The sequence below is a fragment of the Microtus ochrogaster genome, linkage group LG1, assembly GCF_000317375.1.
Source record: "Microtus ochrogaster isolate Prairie Vole_2 linkage group LG1, MicOch1.0, whole genome shotgun sequence".
In the NCBI taxonomy this organism is placed as follows: Eukaryota; Metazoa; Chordata; class Mammalia; order Rodentia; family Cricetidae; genus Microtus; species Microtus ochrogaster.
In genome coordinates, this window is record NC_022027.1 from 49200264 (window position 1) to 49215808 (window position 15545).

A 15545-nucleotide genomic window follows, 5' to 3' on the forward strand; every position below is an offset into this window, starting at 1 on the left:
CATGTTAGAGTGTTAAGATCTAAATGTAATTAGTCTGATCTTTATGTAATTAGTCTGATCTTTGAGATGCTGTTTAAATTGCAAAATTCTCTTTATGAAAAAAAGGCCTGAGGGTATGGAATAAAATACACTCCCCTGCCCTTCCCACCCTTCAGTCTGAGCCTACTCCATTGTGGAGGGTGAGACTAGAGGCATTAACTGACCATCTTGAGCAAGTTCCCTGTTTTCACACAGCCTTGTCTATCCTACATATAAATGAGGTACTAAACTCCTGCCTCTTTACCAGCCATACATGTGATGGAAGGTTGCCGACAAGATTATGCAAAAAACTTGAAAAACTGAACATCAAAGGGGGAAAAACAAGCCCAACTTAAAAACAGGGCAAAGAATTCAACAGAGTTCTCAAAAGAGGAACTACAAATGGCTCCGAAATATTTTTTCAATATTATATTGAAGTTACACAATCAGATAAATACAAATTAAAACTACAGAATGGATAAGAATTTTTTAAAAGGGGGGGGCAAAAAACAGCAGTGTGGAGTTGGGGAAAGAGGAGCCCTAATTCTCTGCTGCTGTGATTGCAAACTGGTGCAGTCACCATGAGAATCAGAGTGTAGGTTCCTCAAATGGTTAGAAATGGATATTCCACAGGATCTATCTGTACCACTCCTGGGCATACATCCACACAAGGGACTCCATATCCTTCATGAATACTTGCTTATCCACGTTCATTGCTGCTCTGTTCACAATAACCATAGTGGAAACAATCTAGATGCCAATCAGCTAATGAATGGAAAATGGAAACATGGTATAACTTCACAACAAAATATTATTCATCTGTTTAAAAAAGTGAAATTTGAAGGCAAATGAATGGAGCTGCAAACAGTCATCATGAGTAAAATAACTCAGATACAGAAAGACAAATATCTTGTTTTCTTTCTATGTGGATGAATCATTGGACAGGTGTGTTTTTATGTGAAAAACCCATAGATGTAAGAACACTAGCAAGGAAATATGGGAGAAAGGAGAGAATACATTGATAAAAAAGGGAGGTGTAATATTAGAACAGGGAAGAGCAAATGAGATGAGGAATGGGAGGAGGTCAGAGTAGAAGAGAGAATATGGGAAATGGATCCTTTAAAAAAAGTCATATAAAAGCCTACTATTTTAAAAGCATCCTAAATTATAAATGCACAATAAAAAGAGTTTAAATAGAGTTACACAATAACAGGAGTATAATACCCCCACCAGAAACCACCTGCTAGCAAGTACAAAGCCCAGTAACAGAAATGGATTACCACTTTTGGCAACAAGCCCCCCACCCCCCGGGGGGGACTGACAAATGTCCCTAAATTACGTTGTCATTGTTCTTGGTTGCCCTCCAGGACTTGCTGGTAAGACCCTATTACTGAAGACACTGAACCCTGGAGAAATCAAGCCGCTGCTATCCTGGATGGTTTACCCTTAGTGACTAGCGTTCCTAGTGCTGGAAGTTGCTATGCACTCATCTAGAGAAAAAAGTACTCATCAGTCCTACATGGGACATCTGTATCAACCCTTTCCCTCAGGGATCACCACAGAAGAGGAACCCGTGGTGCTGGATGACGACAGTGAAACTGGTTTCAGGACACAACAGGGCAACTGTGACATAAACTCACAGTAGTGATAGCGAGCTCACTTGTGCAAGCTAGAGCCAGACCAAACCCCAGCGTGGACTGGTGGTGAAGTAAACATAAATTGCCATCCCTAGCTGGGGAGCTAGTGGCACTTGACAGCTTCTGGAAGAGGCGGAGCTATTTCTCTTTAAAGGTATGACTCCTGATTGGTTGAGCATGCATTGGTGACTCCTGATTGGTTGAGCATGCATCAGTGACTCAAGAGGTGCCAGGCTCACGGGACTCTCCCCGGGGCTGAACAATGTGGTGAGTGTTGTGACTCAGCCCTTCCACCTGGGCCATGGAGGGGGGGCGGTGTCTCCATGGTGCTTATCAAGGGAAACAGTTGTCTTACCTTAGGTCGGAGCCCTGACACAATTGTCCGGGTTACAGTCCAGCTAGAGGTAATTTTTCTATTCCTTCCCACTCTAGCTCAGCAAAACTAGGCCTAACACTCCCTCTGACATCCTATCTTACCATGTGATCTCTCTCACATAGCATTCCTGCTGTGATGTCATCCTCTATGGTGTATATTTGGCTTGTGCTTACACTACGAGCCAAATACACTTCTTTTTTTTTTGTTTTGTTTTGTTTGTTTTTTGAGACAGGGTTTTTGATGTATCTCTAGCTGTGCTGGAACTCTCTCTGTAGTCAGGCTATCCTTGGACTCACGAAGATCCACCTGCCACTGTCTCCCAAGTGCTGGGATTAAAGATGTGTGCCACTTTCGCTCAGCCATAACTCTTGTCTTTATTTATTACCCGAGGTAACAGAAATGAATTAAAACACCCACTAAAATGCTTCCGTACAGGAAATTCTGAGCATCGCTACATCTCATTGAGCTTGGCTAGTCCAACAGACTGAGGACACGTTATCATAGCCCCAAGGAATGTGTTCTGATGGTGCAGTGGGCAGTTTCCATCTCCTAAGCAGTGGTGACACTGCTCCTTCTCCCTTGAGCTGTGAGCAGAGGCAGAAATGAACAAGAAGCACCTTTGGCCCCAGTCTACTCTGAGTGGATGAGCCATGTGGTAGAAGCGACTCTTCTGACAGACTCTGAGATATGTACTGTCTCTAACCACTCTGAGCTCAAAATGAACAATTATTACGTATTGTAATAATTGTGTATCAGTTTTCAATCCCTCTCCCTCTCCATCCCTACTTTTTCCGTGTATATCTGTAAATCTCCTCCCCCGTTTACTATGCCTATTTTCTCTACAGTCAACAGAGAAAGAGAATTCTACTCCAAGAGGCAATTGGTAGCTTTGGGTAGTTATTGTACAGAAGAGAATGTGACACATTCTATGTTTCCCCACTCTTGAGTATTGTCAGGGTTAATTAATGATGGTTTGGTATTTATTTAGTGCTCATTTTCTTCTAAAGCATGGAAGCACCTCCTTGTTGGCAATGATATCTCCAATCCCAGACAAAGTTCAACTACAGTATAACAGATGTTTTTCCTTCACAGAAACACACACTCATGCATGCACACAGACACATGCACTCACTCACTCACTCACACACACACACACACACACTCATGCACTCTCTCTCTCTCTCTCTCTCTCACACACACACACACACACATGTACTCACATACACATACAAACACACAAGGCAGGGAGGGAGAGAAATGGAAGATGGTCGATAGAGAAGTCCAGAGGAGGAGGAGAAAGGGGAGAAAAGGAGAAAGAGAGAAGCATCATTAAAGCAGAGATAGGATTTCCATTGTGGTCCAACCCTCTGCCAGAAATATCAGTTTGGCTATGTTGTCCTGTTTATGGATGTCTCCCATGACCGTGAGCACTGACACATGAGCACGTGAACATTCACAGAGTTCGTAAACGAGCTAAGCTTTTGTAATTTCATTAGACAATCTTATTGTTACAGGTGGGAGAAGTTAATGACACAGTAGCCACATGTGTGCAATTGTGACAGTCGTGTAGACTGAGGATGCGTGGGCACTGGACCACATGCTGTTATCACAATTGTGTGTAGGAAAATTTTGAACCTTTGCAGTCTTTATGTGGATGCGGAGGTAGATGGTGAGCCTAGGAAGAGCTTACTGAGTGCGTCTGCATCCAGACATAAGGCAGCCCTCTGAGCTGTGCTCTACACATTGGCTAGATGCTCACCTTCTAACATACTGAAGTGATGTGTGTTACACAGGCAGGCTGCAGGCTGGGTCAAGAGCTCCTTGAAGTTGCTGTTTCCCCTGATGTCACCTCTAAGGTCGGTCTCCTAATTCCTTCAGCGGAATTTGAGAGGATTCTATGCTAAGTCCATGCCACTCCAGTAGAATCCAGCCGGAGATCTAAAAGGGGATGAAGAATTTATTATCACATGAGACATTTTTGTCAGGTAGCAGAAAGGTGTCTATTTTGAACAACCTATTAGACACACCTGGAAGATTATTTTCTGCTAGAGAGCAAAGGAAAATAATTTAAACATAAGTATATAAATGATTTAATTGAAATTTATCTTTCAATATAATATCTTAGAGAAAATTGACCTTTGCTATTATTCTTTCTTCTGTAAATGTATGGAATAAAAAGAGTCATGGATAAGACTCCACTACCACAGCAGCATTAAATACTCCGTGGCAGAGGTGGGTAGTGGAGCAAACCATTCATCTCGTGAACAGGAGGCAGAAGCCACAAACAGAACAGAACAAGGGCCCTTTGAAGACTAGCCCTCAATGACCTAAGAATTTAGCATTAAACAAGTTCTAAGCCTCTCACCACCTTCCCATGACAGCACTCTCGGGACTGACCCTTTAGTACATATATCTTTGAGGTCCCCTCATCACTCATGCAAACCACAGCATCACTGAAGATTCACTTATGGAGAGGAACATAAGTGTACTGAGTTTATGGGAAAATGACAGAGCTGCACTCCAAATGTTCATAATCAGGTTAAAATAAATGCTTTTGGCTGCGAAGTTTCTTACTCAAAGAAAGAAAATAATAGGAATATCTGCTTTGAACCACTGAGTATTTGAAGAGGGTTACCATGATAGCCACTGGACACAAGAGATTGGGAGTGCGATTCATTCAGCAGTGGCTGAAAGGGAAGGATGCAAAGAAGTGGGCCAACTGGTTTAAGGCACAACCTAAAATTTGCTCTGATGTAGGCTTTAGATGCCAGGCACCTGGTGAGGTCAACCAGAACAACTCACAGTAGATAAAACATTTGGTGAGTGTGACCTGAAGGCTGCCTGTATCATGACCATTAGATTCTAAGATCGAATAAAATTAAAGTTTTGGCTCTTCCGTTCAGCCACATTGGAGTCCTTCCCAGCCTCATGTTACTAATAGCTTCCTTTATTCCTTTGCATAGGCATATCTCCATTACCAGTGAGTCTGACCTAAAGGATAAGCAGGAAGTAGCCTCACTTTGGCTGTAGGAAAGGAGGGTTCTTGTCTAATCATAGGCTCTAAAAATGATTAAGTTCTTTGGTAGATTAAAGATTAAAAGACAGTTACAAAAAGATAAACTATACTTTTTTGAGATCGTGTGTTTATCACTCTGATGGATAAGCTGTCTCAAATCATTTCTCCTGCTTCTGGGTCCAGTTTCTACTCAATTTCAGTGCTTAATATAGATGTTAACTTACATAGAGAGCTGTGCGACTCCTTCTAACACTATATGACCAAGAAGATCCCAACAAGGCTTTCTCTGATTCTAACAACTTCTTAGATGGCATTGGATCTTCCAGAAGTCACTCGTAATCAGTCATGTCTGCTTGGGCAAGAAGATGCTCTTGTTCACCTTAGGAAAGTTCAGCATCTTTGTAGGTTGTAGGTGTGGCTTCTCTTACCTGTAATCTCAAGACTAGGGAGGATGAGGCAGGAAGAGTGCTGTGAGTTCAAGGCCAGCCTGGTCCACAATCAAGCCACTAGTGTGGTCTGTGTCAAAACAAAAACAACAAGTACAACAACAACAAAAGAATGTGCATAACTTAATTGTAGTGGCCAGAGTCTGCAACCTTAGCACTCCAGAGGTAGAGGCAGACAGTTCTAGGTCATACTTCATTCTACAGAGAGTGTGAGGCCACCCTTGACTGCATGAGATGCTTCCTTTAAAATGTCATGTGCAGATAAAGATAATTAAGTAAACAATATTAAATCACTTTGCTCTGGTGTTCATCAGCAGTCATTTCAATCCAGTTTTGATACTATCTCATCTTAATCAGCTGTCCAGGCAAACGACCTGACAAATCAAAGGTGTGAGGCACAATCATGTAAAATGTTGTAGGAGAAAATCATATTACATGTGTAAAATATTACATAAAGCACAATTTCCCTACACATTTCACAAAACTGAGAAATCTCCAAATTTTCATCAACTCTACTTCTTTGGAGATATCAAAACATGTAATAAACACTTAGAAATAACTTGGTCAGAAAGGTAGCTATTTCCAATGCTGAAATAGAACATCGTGGGTCTAAGCTAAACAAAGACAGTTCATTTTAGACTCCCCAGCTGGTTCTCCATGCGAGGTTGAATGTTTGCCCAGAAAACCACAGACTTACAAGGAAAGTTTTCAGCTTCAGTTACCAGAGAGAGTTGCTTTGTGCATTCTGAGGACTTGTGCTCCTCTATCATTTTAAAAACAAACAAACAAAAAAACAAAAAACAAACAACACTCCCCCATTATTTTAAGCTGTTCAAGCTACAAAAATCCAAGACAACTGACGGGAAATGCTAGTGTCTCCTATACTTAGAACGAAGTTCACAGGGCTCATAAACCATGGGAGAGGTCTGAGTTGTTTTTCACAGTGTGTAGAATGCAATAGGATTTCTTTATCGGTTATTCCCGCTAAAGTTTTGGGTGGAATTTTAGTCACAGAAATAAGATGTTTGGAATGAAATTCTTGAGCACTGAATACAACCTGATAGATCTATAAGATGTCCAAGTGGAGAAGAGCTCTTTCGGTGTGTGAGAAGGCAGTGGAAGTCACCGGAAGGCACTGCTGCAGTTCCTTTTGCCCTTTGTCATTCTGATTGGTCAGCTGATTGGTCTTTCCTTAACCTCCTAGTGAGCTTGGATGATTCCTGGTTTTCTGTTTTCTGATTGTATCGTCTTCCCTGTTTGTCTATTGCTCCCATGAAGTGTATTCCTTCCTGTCTTGTGGTTTAAACCATCCTTCTTCTTCCTTTATGTATAGAATTCTCATACGCATTTTTCTGAGGTGGTGGCTGTTATCATGAATCGCCTTAACTGTGCATGTCTTGAAATATTATAATTTCTCCATCTATTCTAATAGATAACTTTGTTGGATATTGTAATCCCAGCCTCCAGCTTCCATCTTTGGAGGCCCCTCTCCTGTGCCCATTGCACATTGACCCCTCCCCGAGAAGGGTCAAAGTTGTCCACCAAACCTTGACACTTCCCAGGAAAGGTAAAGACCACTCCCACAGGCTATTTAAGCTGCTCCCCAGAAAATAAACACGTAGTTTTTTTCTCTTCCTCTCTGGTGGTCGTGTTTGGCGGCTTTCCATTTCTGCTCAGGGCCACCTGGATATCTTTTAATTTGGTCTGATTTGGTTTGATTGGGATTATTGCACCAACGGAAAGGCTTGGTTAGGAAATATTCCTAACATCTTGGAGGTCCCATTAGGGGCTGTTTTTCCTCTGGGTCCATGTGTTGTTGGACTTACCCCTTATCCTGGTTCTCTCTGCCAGACTAAAAGCGACTTCCAGGATAGAACAGATTCCTCTTGGTAAGTCCCCCCCCCTTTTTTTTTTTGCTCTATGCTACTAGGGTTTTGGGGTACACATTTGTATTTACTTTTGTCGATTTTTGGGCTTTCACAGAAGCCGCAGTCTGCGCCGAAAGCCTGATCCAAGCACCTGAGCCAGGCTTGGCTGAGGTGAATTTTGATTGACCAGGGACACCTGCCATTCAATTTTCACGGCCCCGTTTTGGCCCAAGGGTTGTTTCAGTGGGTGCACTGTGATAGACTTGAGCCACACAATTGGACATAGACTTTTAAAATGGGCGCTTGCAATTTGAAGCCAGATCTGTTATCGCCCCTGGGCTGCCTCTTACAAAATCTTTATAAATTGGGACTCTCAGATACAATCCCAAACTAATTTCTCTATGTACTAAGAGTTGGCATCAAATACTACATTGACAATGGGACACGACGGCCACCAGAGGGAACCCTTGAGTTTACTGTCCTCAGACACCTAGAAAATTTTTGTCACCTGGAGACAAATGGACAGAACTCTTGTACGTCCATGGTTTTGGGGCACTGCGCTCTTGCCCCTCCCTCCATAGCCATGTCTTGCAACACTGGTTTTAGTCGCTAGACTCACAGCGTCTCCAGATTCCCAGCCATCTGGGAATTGGGATCCCAATAGCTTGGCCTAGACCGTGCAACCAACCAGAGGCACTGGCCCTTCCCCTACTCTTTGGAACCCTCACTACCCAACCCCCTCCAGTGGAGCAACGTTCTCCCCATTCCTCTCCTGACCCACCCTCACCTGCTCCCTTCCTAGGTCAACTTTCTCCTTACCTACTTTCCTCCCCTCCCCCACACAGCATTTTCTTACCCTTGGACCCCATCTACACACTGGGTTTACCCCTCCCAGTCCTCCCCCATCTCTTCCCACACCAAATCTCTCCATAACCCCACCCTTCTCTGCCCTCTAGGGGAAGTAGCTGGAGCCAATGGCATTCTTAAAGTCCATGTTCCCTTTCTCTTCCAGATCTTCCTGAGATGGAAAAGCAGCTGGGTTAAAGAATTTTGCTATCTGTCCCAGGGCCATGATCTATCCTGGCATGACTTCTATGTTATCCAGGCTTCTACTCTTACTCCTGAAGAGCGAGGTAGAATTCAGGCAGCAGCTAGACAATATGCAAACCAGACTCATCTCGTAGACAGTACGGTCCCTGCGAGGGAAGTCACAGAACCACACTGGGATTACCAGTCTGGCCAAAGCAGCCAACAGAAGCAGGTTCACTGCCTCCTTCAGGGGATGGAAATGGTCTCAGAAAAAAGTAGTTAATTTTGACAGATGAAGACCCAGCCATTTTTTAAAAAAGACCATGGACCAATATGCCAGGCTGGACCCAGTCTCCCCAGCAGGAACCATGGTCCTAGCTACCCATTTTATTTCTCAGTCAATACCAGATATTAGAAAAAAGTTTAAAACGCCGAGGATGGTCCTCAAACCCCTATACAGGAATTGGTGAAAATGGCCTTTAAAGTTTTTAAATGGCCAAGAAGAAACAGCTGAGTCCTCCTGACAGACAAGGCTGTAACAGGTAGTTAAGCTCTAAGCCCAAGCCTTTCCAGCTGCCCTGGGCAAAGGAAGTCAACCATGAGACTCCATCCACTGGAGCTCAGCCTAAGTCAACCTCGCTGGCAGGCTTCTTCAAATATGGTCTAAATAACCATTGGGCATGATATTGCCCTGAACCCCCACTAGCTATGAGGCCATGCCCTATCTGCCAGCATCCTGGAAATCACAGTAGAACTCTCAGCCCCTTCTTTAGCACTATGTCTCCCTGCATATTGTCATCTTACATCATGATGATAGTAGACCGAACCTCTGAATTCTAAGTGAGCCCCTATTTTTCTTTTGAGAATGAGATCCCTTTGAACAACTTTACTTAAATTTCTTGACTTTCCTGATTTGTTTGCATCAATGTAGGGGCTCCAGATATTAGTGTTCCCTGTGCAATATAAGGAACAACCCAATTGGTTATTTTTATACACTGTTTCTGGAATATTTGTTGTTAATCTCTCCCAAAAATTATAGCAAATACTTTATCTATGTTATTTTCTGCCTATAATGAAGAAATTTCATCATTAGTAAAAGGTACTACAAATTCTATTGGGTCAATACCTGTTAATTGACAAAGTCTTAATTTTTATTTCGGAATTAATTCAGAAACTTTTTCTACATAGGTCTTTAATGTTTTACTCTGTTCATGTTACAAAAATATAAATTCTAAAATATTATCTTCTCTGTGCATAAGAATTCCTGTAGGAGGATGAGTGTAAGGTAGAATGACTAGGATGCAGTCAAGCTCTGGATCCAAGTGGGTGTCCTGTAATTTTTTTATACCAGAGTGAATTTTCTCTTAGCCTCAGATGATAGCTTTTTTGTACTATTTAAGTCCTTATCACCTTGTAAGGTTTGAAATAAATAAATACTTAGTTATTGATTATGTGCCATAGTCAGTTAATAACTCCCAGAAATTTTTGAAAATCATTAGGAGTTTGTAAATAATCTTACCTGGTTTGAATTTTTTTGAAAACCTATTTTATATCCTAGATAATTAAGAAAATCTCCTTTTTGTATTTTTTTCAGGAGCAATTTATAGTCCCCAGAAAGGCAATATTTTCTTTACTTCTTTGTTTTTTTCTATGGTATCTGCATTTGAATCAGCTAGTAAGATATTTATATGATGACAAATTATGGATTGAGGAAACTGTTTCCAATGTCTGTTGTACAAAATATTGACATAGGGTGGGGTTGTTTATCCTCCCTTGTGGGACAAATTTTCATTGATAACTTTTAATGGCTGGGAGTTATTATACATAGGCACCATGAAGGCAAATTTTTCTCTATCTTGTTCTTGTAAAGATAGAGTAAAAAAGCAGTCTTTTAAATCAATAACTATAATAGACCATCCTTTAGGTGATAGAGAAGGAAGGGGAGTCCAGGTTATAAAGAACCTGTCAGCCAAATTACTTTATTTATGGCTCTCAAATCTGTTACTATTCTCCAATATCCAGATTTCTTTTTAATGACAAATATAGGAAAATTCCAAGGACTGGTCGATTCTTCAATATGTTGAGCATTCAGCTGCTACCAAACCATCTGTTTTAATGTCTGATTTTTCTGATGTTGAAGGCCATTGTTCCACCCAGAAAGGTTTAATGTTAACCATTTTAAAGGTAGGGCTGTTGGTACCTTGAAAAGATTACCAGCTGTTCTATTCTGTTTATGTACAATCTGAATAGTCTGTGACTGTTCTTTATAATACTTCTTAATATTTTTGTCAGAAACATATGTTAGTTTATGGTTTGTTTCTGAGATTGCAGGAATGTTAATCTGGGTATTCCATTGCTGTAACAACTTACTTCCCCATAAATTCATTGCTTTGTTTACCACACATGGCTTTAATTTTTCTCTTTCCTTCTGGCCCCATACATTTGACCCATCTTGTACTTTTTTAACCTGAGAAAAAATTCCAGTCCCTAGAAGCTGAACATTTACCTCCTGAAGAGGCACATTTAGATGCTAAGATTTTGGTACAATTATTGTTACATCTATACCTGTGTCTACCAAACCGGTAATTTCAATGCCATCTATCTGTATTTTTAACTTTGGTCTTTGATCATATATAGAACTTTGTCAAAATATTTGCTTTATGATTTCTCCTGAAAACTTATTTTTTTCAACTTGTAAAGTTGTTCTGTCATCCGTGGTTTTCACGACAGAAATTGTCTTTTAATTGCTCTGTGGAGGAGTTTTCCCAATGCTGACAGGGAATGATTGAACCGAATTTGACACAGGGGGATATGGGAGGCCCACCAAAGCATTTCCCAATGGGAAAGGGTTACCTTGCCTGTCTCCTGTTGATCTGCATTCATTAGTCCAACACTGGCCTTCGCCACCTTTGCCACACCTTCTGCATACTCCAGAAGGCTGGGGCTTTCTGTTTGGAATATCTCCAGATAAAAAATATTGTTTCTAGAATGCCTTGCCTACAATCCCTTTTTAGATGAACTTGTTTGTCACAATTATAACATCTGACATTTTGATTTTTCTTAAAGTTTTTTGAAATTACCTCTCTTATCTAAGCATCACCATGGTTATGAGATTCAATATTGACTGTATTACAGATCCATTCACCTATGAGTGCTGATCTTTCTTTTAAAGGCTTGATTCCCTCTTGCATTGTAAATTAGCATTTTCAAAAGCCAAATATTCAATTACTGTTCGTCTAATTTCTAGACCTGATATCATTCTGCAATAGTAAGGTAGAGTCTGCTCTAACTTCCTCTGTTTATGTCTGAATATTTTTTTTATTTTTTAGTAACCTTTTCCAAGGCTTATATCGTACTGGTCACATTTTTATTATTTTCATTAGAAATCATTATTTCAAGAAAGTATTTCTAAAGCTTGCATTTTATCAGTCAAATTTTTATTATTTTCATTAATAAGTATTATTCAGGCTTGTATATTATCAGTAGTAACATAATCTAAAGCTTGAATCTTATGAATAGCAAGTTTTTCTAAGGTTTGTATCTTATCAGCCAATTTCTCATATTTGACAGTTATTAAATCATTTTTAATGATAAATATGAATTACCAAGCTGATAATAATTACATCTGACATCAAGTCAATCCCAGCTAAAATGTTTATCCCCTCATTTATCTTTTCTATTTGCATCCTATCCATAGTAGCAGTAAACAGAGTGCTAAGTCCCTGCATTGTGGCATTTTCAATTTTTAACATTGAAAATCTTTTTAAGATTGTGCTCTCTCCTTTTTTAAAAAAATCTATCTATTCTATCCATCTATCTATCTATCTATCTATCTATCTATCTATCTATCTATCTATCTATCTATCTATCTATCTATCTATCGCCTAGTTTTCTTAAACTATCTTACCAGTTGCTGGTACCAATGCTCCACGGATTGGGTTTTGCAAAGGTATTCGATGTAGTGATGATGTTCTACCAGCAGGTGGAACAGGTGTGACATCAGGCAGGAGAGGAGCTGTTCCCGGGAGATCCATGTGTTAGAGAAGTCAGCAGCTGGGGCTCAGCATGCCAGGAGAGAATATGCTGCAGCCTAAAAGTTGACCAGAGGATGGCAATGGGGAGGACTGGCCAGGCAGCCACACTAGCTTTTGCGCTGGCCCTTGTGAGTGCCAGGCCAAGTTGGCCTGGGAGAGGTGGCAGGCTGCTGCTGTGCTAAGTGGAAAGTGAGGACTAGGGTGGCTATGTTATGGCAGATCACATTGTTTTGGTGTTGTTTAATAACGCCAGGGCAGGAACTAGATATTGCTATTTCTCTTACCATTTATTAAAAAATAAAACTCGTAGATAAATATTAAAGATAAAAAGCTGAGACAATCACAAGCAACTGTGAAGCACACTGCCACTACTGGCTTCCTTGTGTGAAAAGGCCAGAGCAACCTTCTGGGCCTGCCTCCTCTCCAGAGGGCCTTCTTTCTCTCCTCCTGAGTCTAACAAAGACTCTATGATCCATTCCAGATAGTTGAATGTGAACCCAGCCTCTCGAACAAAGTGTTCTGTTCATTTGAACAATCGGACCACAATGTAAGCAAAATCCCGTAGCAGTGATATAGAAACTTCCCCTCTGTGTACAACGTGATTATGACTGAAGTGTAGGGTACCATACCATAAGTTTTATTACTTATATTCATCCTAATGTTATGGAATTGAGACCCAAAGGAAGTGAATTTACTAAATTCATATGGCAAACTAAATCTTATTTCATGATTGTTTCCTTCACAATTCTTTCATTATTACTACTTCTTGATCCTGCAAGTGTTTATTGAGCTTTGTGCTGTGCAGGCTCTGAAAAATGCAGATACAAACACAAAGGAGATGCTCCTGGTACCCTCCCTAAAATGGCTCAGAGTCCAGTCTTTTCAACATGTGACTCAAGAGGCAAATAGAGTCTATAGAAGACCAAAAAGGCTGAGTGTCTTCCCACCTTCCTCAGAAAGTCCCAGGACATTGTGTAGGAAACAGCAATCAGCAACCTCTTCTTGATATCTAGACAGTAGAGATGATTGTTACTGTCTTAGGCTGACTAATTGTCTCCATGGTTTCCTGACAGTTGAGAATAATAGTTTGGGGACATCTGGACATGAATTCTAGACACCGTGGATGTAAATGCCATTCCATGTAGGAATACCATTACACAAATAATATTGATGTGGTCTGACAGATATTTACTCAGAGAATCGTCAGTGCCTCCTAATCCATCTCTTCTGAGCAAACCGTCCAGATTCAGTACTACTGACCTTAAAGCACCAGCCATTGGGAACATATTTCAATAGAATGCATTATGTTAATAATCTTCTAACCATCATGACCATCTTAGCTTTCCCAGGGCTTGTTCCAGATTCCATTTGTGCCTTGGCATAGCTAAAGCAATAGACTTTCACTCTCAGAAGTGATCTCATTTGTTTAATAATTTATATAGCCAGCCAACTTGTGATTAATAGAGGCTAATTCCTGCTTTGCTTTCATACAGAGAATGGCTTCCTTTTCATTTCTGAACCACTTGCTGTGTGCTAGGCATTCACTTAAGACATCCTTTCCTTCACAAGCACTAAATGTAAAAATATTGAGCTGTCCTGTAGATAAGAAAATATGAGTTCATTTATTTCTTAGGTAAAATGGCGTGATACCATAATAGTGGTGGTGCCACTAAGATTTGAGAGCAATTCTGCTCCACTACAGTAATAGACAGAGTAACTTTGGCCACAATATTGAAACTAGAGAAGCCTATTCTCCAAGAAGCTGAGAGTTTGGTATAATGTTGGGCTGGGAGAATGTAATCTGCCTTAGTTAGGGTTTCTATTGCTGTAAAGGAGCTCCATGACTATGTAACACTTATAAAGGAAAACATTTTATTGAGGTGGTAGCTTATACGTTCAGAGGTTTAGTCCACTATCATCAAGGTGGGGAGCGCGGTGGCTGGGAGTATGGTGGTGTGTAGGCAGACATGGTCCGGTAGAATTCTACATCTTGATCCAAAGGCAACAGGAAGTGAACTGAGACACTGGGTGATATCTTGAGCGTATATGAGACCTCAAAGTCCACCTCCACAGTGACACACTTACTCCAACAAGACCACACTACTTCAACAAAGCCACACCTCTCTTAATAATAACTCCCTTTGGGGGCCATTTTCTTTCAAACTACCGTGTAATCAGAAAGACGACACAAGTGTGGAGACAGGAGGTCCATGGATTCATTGGCCAGCTCCACCCTCACCTTGTGTGGGGGCAAACCTTGGCCATTTTCTCAGCTCGTACACTTGAATCTGAGCAGCACTAGGCCCTATGGAGGCTGTAAGTACATGTTCAGAATGGAGACAGTGGCATGTATTATCACTATGAGGGATGTGTTGGTATGCCCCCTCTGAGTGAGGCTTTGTATTCTTGCATGTTGCCTTTTTACCTCCTAAAGTATGGAACCTCACTATAGAGTCTACAGGATCTTAAAAGATATTTTTTCACTAATAAACTAGATCTTTTACGGTCCTGAAAATATTGAACCCCTTTGTTACTCCCTTTATTTACCTCAGCACTATGATAAAGTGAAGTGGGAAATTACACATGTGGGTTAGGAAGTGTCATAGAAAATGTAGTTAAGAGATTTCCATGGGAATTCTACCAATCACTTAGGCTTTCTCACCCTCAATAAAAATTGCTTAATTGATTTATATGCTAATAAAAGCGACTTGTCATAACTGTGTGGGACTATATACAATAGAGGAAGGTAAAATTGAAAGCAAAAACGTCTGTAATCTTAGTCCTGCCAGAAGTGTTCCCATGCTAATTCCTGTGAGTATACAGGCTATTCTCTGAATAGAACTATCATATATTGTAATATTCTTTTGTAAGCTATTTCCACACTAAGATTAACATTCTTTATGGTAATGTTATAAATATAGACCATATGAATTTTCTTCCAGTGTGATGCTCCATGCTTGTATTCAATTATTTAGCCACTCCAACATGACAACACACTTAGGATTGGTTGGGTTTTGCTGCTTTGTCCTGCTATCACACCAAATGCTACCATGGAGATTAGTACACAAACTATATAATCACTCATCTCATTGTTTCTTTTTTCCAGATTAAAATTTTTGTT